Source organism: Nicotiana tabacum, chromosome 4, assembly GCF_000715075.1.
Source record: "Nicotiana tabacum cultivar K326 chromosome 4, ASM71507v2, whole genome shotgun sequence".
In the NCBI taxonomy this organism is placed as follows: Eukaryota; Viridiplantae; Streptophyta; class Magnoliopsida; order Solanales; family Solanaceae; genus Nicotiana; species Nicotiana tabacum.
Genome location: NC_134083.1, coordinates 86,359,356 through 86,369,861, shown reverse-complemented (window position 1 = coordinate 86,369,861; position 10,506 = coordinate 86,359,356). Strand labels below are relative to the sequence as shown.

Sequence of the window (10,506 nt, the reverse complement as noted above, 5' to 3'; positions counted from 1 at the left end):
GACCATGATAGTAAGGTGTATAATGGATGTTAAAAGTAAGTAGTATTTTAAGATAATTCTTAATTATGTGGGTAATTGATTAATTATTGGGTAATGAGACATTATCTAGTTAATTAAGAAGTTGAGGGATAATTAATTGAAATCTTTTGGATAAGCCTTGAATCCCAACGTGGCATCAAGACATAGTCAAGCAAATGACTCTTTATTCACAAAGCAAGGTGGCAAAGTTAGATTAATTTTTGTGGCCAAGTCTTGCTAAGTGGGGCCCACACTAAATTATTAAAAAGAAACCTCTCTAATTCATTAGTAAATCTCTACAAAGCTCAAAGAAATATTCAGCAAACTCACTCACAAAAGATGAGACATTAGCAACGTGACTTCTTACCTATTTTCTGCAAATTCCCACAAAAAAATATGAATTCTTGCCATCAAAAGGAATCCAACAATAATTATTAGCAACGTAAAATTTTGCGGTTCTAAAGGAGCACGGTACAACCTTTTTCAAGAACATCATACTGATTTTTCCCTATTCTAGGTATGTTAAGGCTATCCCTTCTTTCTTTTTGGCATGATCAATAGATACGAACGAAATGAGCAAATGCATAATTTCCATAAATGACTCTATTCATAGAAATATTAGGGGTGTCTATATTCTTGATTCCCCATGTAAATTATTATTATATTTTCTGTTCTTGGGTCTCAGAAAAATACGTACTTGATAAAATTTATCCGACAGGCATATTATTTTTATGACATTCCGAGAAAATCTTATTAACGTATTTCTTATGCATTTCATGCATCTATACATGTGCATTGACCCATGACCAGATGGCGTTATATACACGTATATTATATGTATATGGGATATGGGAAAAGGTTATGGCACCACCACCTGATCAACTGGTATACGTTGATGATTTTCCCACAGTGGTCGAAATGATATGATGGGATGCCCTTAGAGGCTTGATGATGTTATGAACACATATACTTATGCATGGTATGACACTTATATGCATATGCATGACATTATAAAAAAATAAAATAATTCACAGAGTTATGCAGACGTACATGTCGAGTCTTTTACTCCATGTTTCTCTCATATCTATTATTTACTGATTTTCATTCCTTACATACTCGATACATTATTTGTACTGACGCCCCTTTTGTCTAGGGACGCTGCGTTTTATGCCCGCATGTCTCGATAGACAGGTCGAGAGTCCTCCAAGTAGGCGATCAGCTCAACAGAAGATATTGGTGCACTCCATTTACTCCGGAGTTAGCTTGTTTAGTCAGTATGATTTAGATGTGTATGGTTTGGTATGGCAGGGCTCTGTCCCGACCTTTATAACAATTATGTACTCTTAGAGGCTTGTAGACATATGTTGTGTACGTGAAAGATTGTACGACATTGTCGGCCTATGTTTTGAGTTTATAAATGATCATGTTGGCCTATTAGGCCCGTATGTCACATGTATATGATGAAGTAATAAGAAAGATATGTTACATTGGTACTCGGTTGAGTAAGGTACCGGGTGCCCGTCGCCCATCGGTTTGGGATGTGAGGATTAAGGCGGAAGAAAAATAAGAAAAGAGTAGAGGAGGAAAAAAATAGGAAAAAGGTGTAATTGAATCCCCTAATTTAAGGCACTAATAATGGATTATACATCGAGAGAGGCGGCAGAGAATAGGGAAAGAGGAGAGGAGAGATAAAAGGAAAAAAGTGTAACTAAATTCCCTAATTTAAGGCGCTAATAATGGATTGTATATAATTTGTAAGCAATCCTTGTTTAGGGCAGGTAATATACAAAACTAAGACAATTTTAATAAATAAGTTTCAAATATTGTATAGGAAAGAAAAAATCCCTTCTTTAAAACTTAATCCATTTGATCCGCCTAAATTTAGTCCAATTCGCACATGTGATACCTCTAGATTTGGTTATATCATTGGACTCTTCTTTTGTTGGGCAGAGCTGGATGGTTAGGGGAAAATTGAGTCCATTAGTTAACATAATATTGCATTTTTGTGATCCACAAGGCCACGACCATTTTACAAGTCGATCTCAATCCATCAACATGGCAGAAAATACTCTCTTTCTTCTTTTACCCTTGAACTCTTAGCCCATCTACCTCCCCAAAGAAAAGAAAAAATGAGTAACTTTACTTAATGAGAGCCCATATGGAATGTTTAGTCTGATCCAGCGTGGAGCTACGACCTAGAGATTTTTACTCTGTAGGGCAATTAGTAAACAAATACTATATAAACAATAGTACTTTTGAATTATTTCAAAAAGAACAGATTCATTTACATATATAGCATATTTTAAAAATAATACGTTACCATCAGATTTTTTATTTCTTAAAACTGACCCATGATTTAAGGGATCATATGTAAGAACTTAAAAATCTCCCACATTCAACCAAAATCTCAAAATTGTAGGGATTATTTCTCCACTGTCACGAACCCAAATATTCCTCCTTTTTGGTTCTTTTTCTCATCAGATAAGGCAAAATCTCATGCAAAACCTCATCCGCTTACTTTCTTTAAGTAAAATGCCAATCTCATAGCTAAGAACAAGGTAAAACTCATTAAGCGTGCAAATTCTATCATTGCAGCCTCTGGAATCGATAAGAAACAGAAGAAGAAAATGAAGCAAAAGACACCCAAATCCGAGATGAATTTTCATTCAATCTATCCGGTGCAAGTGAAGGTTTCTTTATTAGTATTCCTTTTTAAAACAAGGTATTTGAAATTGTCATGGAGTTGGGAATCTTTTGTTTCACAATATTGATGCACAACCGATCAATATCTTATGTATTTTTATTGTGTACTAAAATGTATTTAATGCCTATTTTATGTATTTTTACAGTGTATCAAGTTGTTTATTTGGTGTATATTTATGGATTTGAGCATACCCTAAATATATACAGTGTAATTTTTATAATCTAGGATATAGGATCCGGATTTTTTACCTTATATAATACTCTAATGTGTTTTGAATTTTATTTATTTCAATTTAAATGTGTATAAAATATATATGCAGGGTATAATCAAGACCTATAAAATATATATGTGTAACAAAATTATTCCAGTATTATAACATATATCTGTAATGACCCGACCGACCGTTTTGCTTTCTAGATCCATGTTTTCCTAAATAAGACTCACCGTATGTGCTTTTACTATTTTATCACTTGCGGGGATGGTTAGTTCGGGTTTGGAAGGGTTCAGGTTGAAATCGGAATACTTAGTTCCTTAATATTCGCTTTAAAGGGTTAAGTTTGACATGGGTCAACATTTCTAGTAAAGGACATCGAAACCGAAATTTGACGGTCCCAATAGGTTCGTATGATGATTTATGGACTTGGGCGTATATTCGGATCGGGTTTTAGATGACCCGAGAGTGTTTCAGCGCTTAATACTGAAAGTTGGCACATTGAAGGTTTTAAAGTTCTTTAAATTTGGGTTGAAGTAGGTTTTGGTGTTATCGATATCCGTTTGGGATTCCGAGCCTCAAAATAGATTCGTATGGTGATTTAAGAATTGCACGCAAAATTTGGTGTCATTCTGACTAGTCTAAATATGATTCGGCGCGTTTGGAGCAAGTTGAAAACTTGAAGTTCATAATTTGATTCAATATGGTTTTGTGGTGCGGTTCTTAGCGTTGATGTTGTTTTACGCGTTTAGAGAGTTCGAGCAGGTACGTATTATATTTATGGATTTCTTGGTGCATTTAGGCGGGGTCCTGAGTGGCTCGGGTGTGTTTCGGACCGCCCGGAGTTAAGTCAAAAATACCAGAATTTGCTACTTTGGTTTCCTTCTCCTCGAACGCGGAAGGACCCTCGCGTTTGCGATGAAGTATTTGGAGACTATGGGCTTTTTCCCTTCGCATTCGCGATTACGTGGCCGCGTTCGCGGAGACTAGACCCTTTGCCTTCACGTTCGCTTTTGGTAAGCCGCGTTCGTGTAGAAACCTGGGCATGAGCAACCTAGTTTCCCTACGCGTTCGCGTGTTGGGCCCCGCGTTCACGAGGTGTAGGCATCCCAGGGCACCGCGTTCGCATGAGTACTCTCGTTTTGCGTAGAGCCTTTTTCCTGGGCTCTTCAGTTTAGCCTTCGCGATCGAGAGATCTTGGCCGTGATCGCGTATAAGGACCACTGGGCAGAAACATTTTTAAAATGGGACTTAGGCTATTTTTGGCTCATTTTCTTTTATCTCTTGGGAGATTTTGGACCTCTTGGAGAGGGGTTTTCACCTAGAACTTTGAGGTAAGTAATTTGTATCAAATGTAAGTTAAATACATAAATTATGGGTAGATTTTAACATGAAAAATTATGAAAATTATGGGTTTAGTTGAAAAACTAATATTTTGATAAAAATGAGATTTAACCACGAAAATAATTATGAAATAGGGTAAAAAATTATATCTTTGAGTTTATGAGGTTATGGGTAACATCTAGCTTCGTATATTTTCGGAATCCGGGCACATGGGCCGGGGGTGAATTTTAGGAATCTTCCAATTTGGATTGGGTAATTACTCTAATAGTTGAATTAAGAACTTTTGAGCATGTATTGATTAATTTATATAAAATTTGACTAGTTTTGGATCGTTCGGCACCGAGTTGAGGCTTTAGAACAAATTTGTGGGCCGGAAAGTAAACTTTGAGACGATGTAAGTCTCTTGCCTAACCTTGTAAGAGGGAATTTACCCATAGGCAATTTAAATTAATATTTACTTCGAATTGTGGGGGCTATGTACGCACGAGGTGACGAGAGTCCGTGCGTAGCTACTAATTATGCTTATGTCTGGTAGCTTAGGACCCAAATCATAAAATATTTGTAATGTTTTCACCTTACTTGTTAATTAAAGTGCCTAAATTATATTGAAACTTGTTATGAAATTTGTAAGTACATAAATACACTTACTTGAGTTTTTGGCGAGTTACTTGACCGTTAATAGAAATCGTGCTTCCTTGTGCATTAGCCTTGTACTAGCTTCTAAAGCGGTTGTTCATAGTGTATCCTCTCTTCTTGTAGAGCGGGTCGAACGACTCGGCAGTAGTTAGATGTATCTATAGATCGTGCCGCTCAACCCTCGGCAGTGTACACATTATTGTGGATTGGGCCATACGACCTCAGTGTAAATCATGCGTAATAATACACGGAGCACCCCCGTTATCCTGAGGCCTAGTGGTGAGATACTTCCTGAGCTGTTCTGCATCACCTAGAATCTCTCTTTGTATCTATTTTCTGTCTTCAGACAACAGTTAGAGTTTTGTATATTCTACTAGTTTCTCATACAATTGTGACACCAGGTCTTGGCACACAAACTAGTAGACTTTATGATTTTGGAGTATTTATGTCACTATATTTGCCCACTCAGTTGCCTTCGTTTTATTTTAATAAATTTTCTACTCCTTAATCTCTTAATAAATTAAATTTAATTATTTGGAAACTTATTAAAAGAGTAATCACATGGTCAATTCACCGTTGGCTTGCCTAGCGGCGACGTTGGGCGCCATCACGGCCTATGGGAGGAATTGGGTCATGACAACATGGTATTAGATCACTAGGTTCACGTAGGTCTCACAAGTTATGAGAAGGACGAATTGAGTCTTGCGGATCGGTGCGGAGACGTCTGTACTTATCTTCGAGAGGCTATAGGGTGTTAGAAAACTACTCTTTCTTCATCTATTATCGTGAAGTTGATGTGGTGCTAAGTATCTTTCTCTTATTCTCTCATAGATGGTGAGAATGCGCGTGACAGACATACACGATCATGGAGGGGCTGCTCCCCCTGTTGCTAGAGGCCGAGGGAGGGCTCCGGCTCGTAGCAGAGGATGAGGACATCCCATAGTTGCCCCAGTTGTTCCACTAGTGAATCTAGTAGAGGATACTATTATTAGAGAGCAGAGTGAGGTGCCAGCAGCAGAGCCAACCCAGTGGATTTCATGTCCGCGCCGGGATTCTAGGAGGTCATGGTCGTGTGCTGCGGTTCATGGATTCTATGACTCAGGCTGGTTTATTTCCAGCAGACCCAGCCACATCTCAGAGGGAAGGGGGAGCACAGACCCCTACCGCTTAGGCTCCAGGTTATGCAGCTGCCGTATATCAGACCCCGGGCGCACTACCCATGGGCGGAGTCCAGCTAATTACAACAACTATACCTGAGCCAGACCAGTTGCGGCCGACGAGCCGCAGAAGCTATTGGACAGATGGACCAAGCTACATCCTCCTGTCTTCAGAGGTGAGTGACATAAGGACCCCCAGGACTTTAATTATAGGTGCATGGACAGACTTTACAACATGAGGATATTGGAGTCCCACGGGGTGGACTTTACCACCTTTCAGCTAGATGGAAGGGTCCCGTAGATGGTGGTAGTCCTATCTTCTCGGCAGACCAGCAGGTTCTCCTCCCATGGCTTGGGATCAGTACACATGCCTCTTCTTAGACATGTATATTCTACCCTCTTAGAGGGAAGAGTTGCGATTTCAGTTCGAGCAGCTCCAGCAGGGTCAGATGTCGGTGACCGACTATGAGGCGAGAATCTCTGAGTTGTCCTTCCATGCACTTATGATACTTTCTACTGATGCAGTGAGAGTGCGGACGTTTGTTGCAGGTTTGCACTCTAGTATTCAAGCCACCATGGCCCTATAAGTTGAGATGTGGACTTCTTACGAGCTAGTTGTGGAGATAGCTCGGAGGATCGAGGGTGTACGTCACCGTAGCCGAGAGAAAGCGATGAGGGATAAGCGGTTTCGATATTCTGGAGAGTTCAGAAGTTCCCTGGCTTAGGGAAGATGTCAGTTTGTGAGGGGTTAGTCTAGTAAGCCCACATATCCAGCACCGCCGCCTCCTCGGGGTGCTCCAGTGCGACCCTATTTCAGCGCTATGCCAGAGAGTTCCTACTGCCCACCAGTTATTTAGGGTTCCTCTAGTGGGTATTCAGGCCATCATGGTCATACTTCAGGCCAGCAGTTCACCGTACCAAGAGGTTGTTTCGAGTGTAGGGATCTTAGCCATGTGAGGAGGTTCTGTCCCAAGCTTTAAGGCAAGGTAGTGCAGCAGGGTCAACAACTTATGATTTCAGCACCAGTTGCCACACCAGCCGTTCGGTCGCCCAGAGGTGGAGGGCAGGTGGGTAGGGGCTGTCCTAGAGGTGGAGGCCAGTCAGGTGGTGCTCCAACTAGGTTATATGCTTTTCCGTCTAGACCAGATGCAGTGGCCTCAGATGTCGTGATCACATGTATTATTTATGTCTGCGGTAGGGATGCTTTAATACTGTTTGATCCAGAATCTACATATTCATATGTTTCATCTCTTTGCTCATTTCTTGGGTGTTCCCCGTGAGTCCTTGGGTACTCCTATTTATGTGTCCATACTAGTGGGCGATTATGTTGTTGTGGATCGGGTCTACCGGTCTTATATCGTGACCTTCTGTGGTTATGATACTAGAGAAGATCTTTTGTTACTTAATATGACCGACTTTGAGGTTATCCTGGGCATGGACTGGTTGTCTCCATATCACGCCATCCTTGATTGCCATGTTAAAACTGTTACCTTGGCAATTCCAGAGCTTCCTATATTAGAGTGGAAGGGTTCGTCTATCAGTGCATCTAGTCAGGTTATCTCTTTTCTAAAGGCTCTACACATGGTCGAGAAGGGTTGTTTGGCTTATCTAGCTTACGTTCGGGATACTACTACAAAGACTCCAGTGATTGATTCAGTGCCCGTGGTCCGAGAATTCTCTGATGTATTTCCTTCTGATCTTCCAGGCATGCCACCAGATCGTGATATCTATTTGTGTATTGATTTGGCTCCAGGTACCCAGCTTATCTCTATCCCACCGTACCGCATGGACCCAAAAGAGTTGAAGGAATTCAGGAACAACTTAAGGAGTTGCTAGCAAAGGGGTTTGTCAGATTGAGTGTGTCGCCTTGGGGTGCACCAGTGTTATTCGTAAAGAAGAAAGATAGGACTATGCGGATGCGCATTGATTACTGCCAGTTGAACAAAGTTACCATTAAGAACAAATACTCGTTGCCGCATATTGATGATCTGTTTGACCAGTTACAGGGTGCCAGGGTATTCTCTAAGATTGACTTGAGGTCGGGGTACCATCAGTTGAAGATTCATGATTCGGATATTCCGAAGACGGCTTTCCGGACTAGATATGGACACTACGAGTTTCTAGTGATGTCCTTCGAGTTGACTAACGCCCCGACGACGTTTATTTATTTGATGAACCAGGTGTTCAAGACGTATATTGACTCATTTGTCATTGTCTTCATTAATGACATTTTTATCTACTCGCGTAGCATGGAGGGGCACGAGCAACATTTGAGAGTGGTGCTTCATACCTTGCGGGAATATAAGCTATATGCTAAGTTCTGCAAGTGTGAGTTCTGGTTGGATTCTGTGGCATTCTTAGGGCATGTTGTATCAGGCGAGGGTATTAAGGTATATCGCAAGAAGATTGAGGCAGTTAAGAGTTGGCCTCGTCCTACCATGGCGACTGAGATCATGAGCTTCTTGGGGTTAGCAGGTTATTATCGCCGGTTTGTGGAGGGCTTCTCATATATTGCAGCACCTTTGACTAAATTGACCCAGAAGGGTGCTCCATTTTGATGGTCCGATGATTGTGAGGTGAACTTTTAAAAGCTCAAGATCGCACTGACTTCACCACCAGTATTAGTGTTGCCTTCCGATTCAGGGATGCATATTGTGTATTACGACGCTTCACGTGTCAGTTTGGGTTGTGTATTGATGCAGGAGGGGAGAGTTATTGCATATGCTTCATGCCAGCTGAAGCCCCACGAGAAGAATTACCATGTACATGATTTGGAGTTGGCCGCAATTGTTCATGCTCTTAAGATCTAGAGGCATTATCTTTATGGGGTGTCCTGTGAGGTTTACACTGATCATCGCAACTTGCAGCATTTATTCAAGCAGAGGGATCTCAATTTGAGGCAGCGCATGTGGCTTGAGTTACTAAAAGATTATGATATTACCATCATGTATTATCCGGGTAAGGCAAATGTAGTTGCCGATGCCTTGAGCAGAAAGGCGAAAAATATGGGTAGCTTGGCATTCATTTGAGGTAAGGAGAGACCATTAGCTTTGGACATTCAATCCTTGGCTAACAGACTTGTGATATTGGATATTTTAGAGCCCAACTGAGTTCTTTCATGCATCGTCACTTAGTCTTCATTATTCGAGCAGAGCAAGGCTCGTCAGTTTAATGATCCTTACTTGTTGGTTCTTAGGGAGACGATAGTGCACGGTGGTGCCAAGGAGGTCACTATTGGTGAGGATGGTGTTCTGCAACTCCAGGGTCGCCTATATACTCCTAATGTTTATGGCTTGAGGGAGAAGATCCTAGAGGAGGAACACAGTTCTCGGTATTCTATTCTTCTAAGTGCTACGAAGATGTATCGCGATCTGAGGTAGCATTAATGGTGGCGGCAGATGAAGAAGGACATAGTCGAGTATGTGGCGAGATGTCTAAATTGACAGTAGGTTAAGTACGAGCATCAGAGGCCAGGTGGCCTACTCCAGCAGATGGTTATACCTGAGTGGAAATGGGAGCGCATTACTATGGATTTCGTAGTTGGGTTGCCGCGAAACTTGCATAAGTTTGATACAGTTTGGGTTATTGCCGACAGGTTGACCAAGTCGGCACACTTCATTCCGGTGGTGACCACGTATTCTTCAGAGAGATTGGCCCAGATTTACATTCAGGAGATTGTTCGGTTGCATGGTGTGTCTGTCTTTATTATATCAGACCGAGGCCCCCAGTTTACTTCACATTTCTGGAGGTCAGTACAGAGTGATTTGGGGACCCGGGTAGAGCTCAACACAACCTTTCATCCGCAGACCGACTGGCAGTCAGAGCAGACGGTTCAGATCTTGGAGGATATGCTCAGAGCATGTGTGATTGACTTTGAAGGGCAGTGGGATCGATTTTTGCCTTTGGTCGAGTTTGCTTGCAACAACAGTTATCAGTCCAATATCGAGATGGATCCATTTGAGGCTTTACATGGTCGGCGATGTCGTTCGCCCATCGGATGGTTTGAGCCCGGCGAGGCTAAGTTATATGGTACTGATTTAGTGAAGGATGCCTCGGAAAAGGTAAAGTTAATTCAGGAGCGACTGTGCTGTCGGATTGTTTGAGCCCAACGAGGCTAAGTTATATGGTACTGATTTAGTGAAGGATTCCTTGGAAAAGGTAAAGTTGATTCAGGAGCGACTTAGCACAGCATAGTCCAGAAAGAAGAGTTATGCGGATCAGAAGGCGCATGATTTATCATTTATGGTGGGCGAGAAGGTTCTCTAGAAAGTCTCGCCGATGAAGGGAATCATGAGGTTCGGGAAGAAGGACAAGTTGAGCCTAAGGTTTATAGGTCCATTTGAGGTGTTGAGATGGGTTGGAGAGGTTTCTTATAAGCTTGCTTTGCCTCCCAGTCTATCGGGAGTTCATCAGGCTTTCCACGTATCTATTCTCTG

At 41.6% G+C, this 10,506-nt stretch overlaps 1 long non-coding RNA gene across 1 annotated transcript; it reads left to right on the top strand.

Annotated features, from left to right (window-relative positions):
- Nucleotides 1-324: 324 nt before the first annotated feature.
- On the top strand, nt 325-1,511 carry LOC142180214 (uncharacterized). Its single transcript, XR_012708379.1, has 2 exons — nt 325-535; nt 1,172-1,511. It is a non-coding gene; the product is annotated as an uncharacterized LOC142180214 (long non-coding RNA).
- The last annotated feature ends 8,995 nt before the right edge of the window (nt 1,512-10,506 follow it).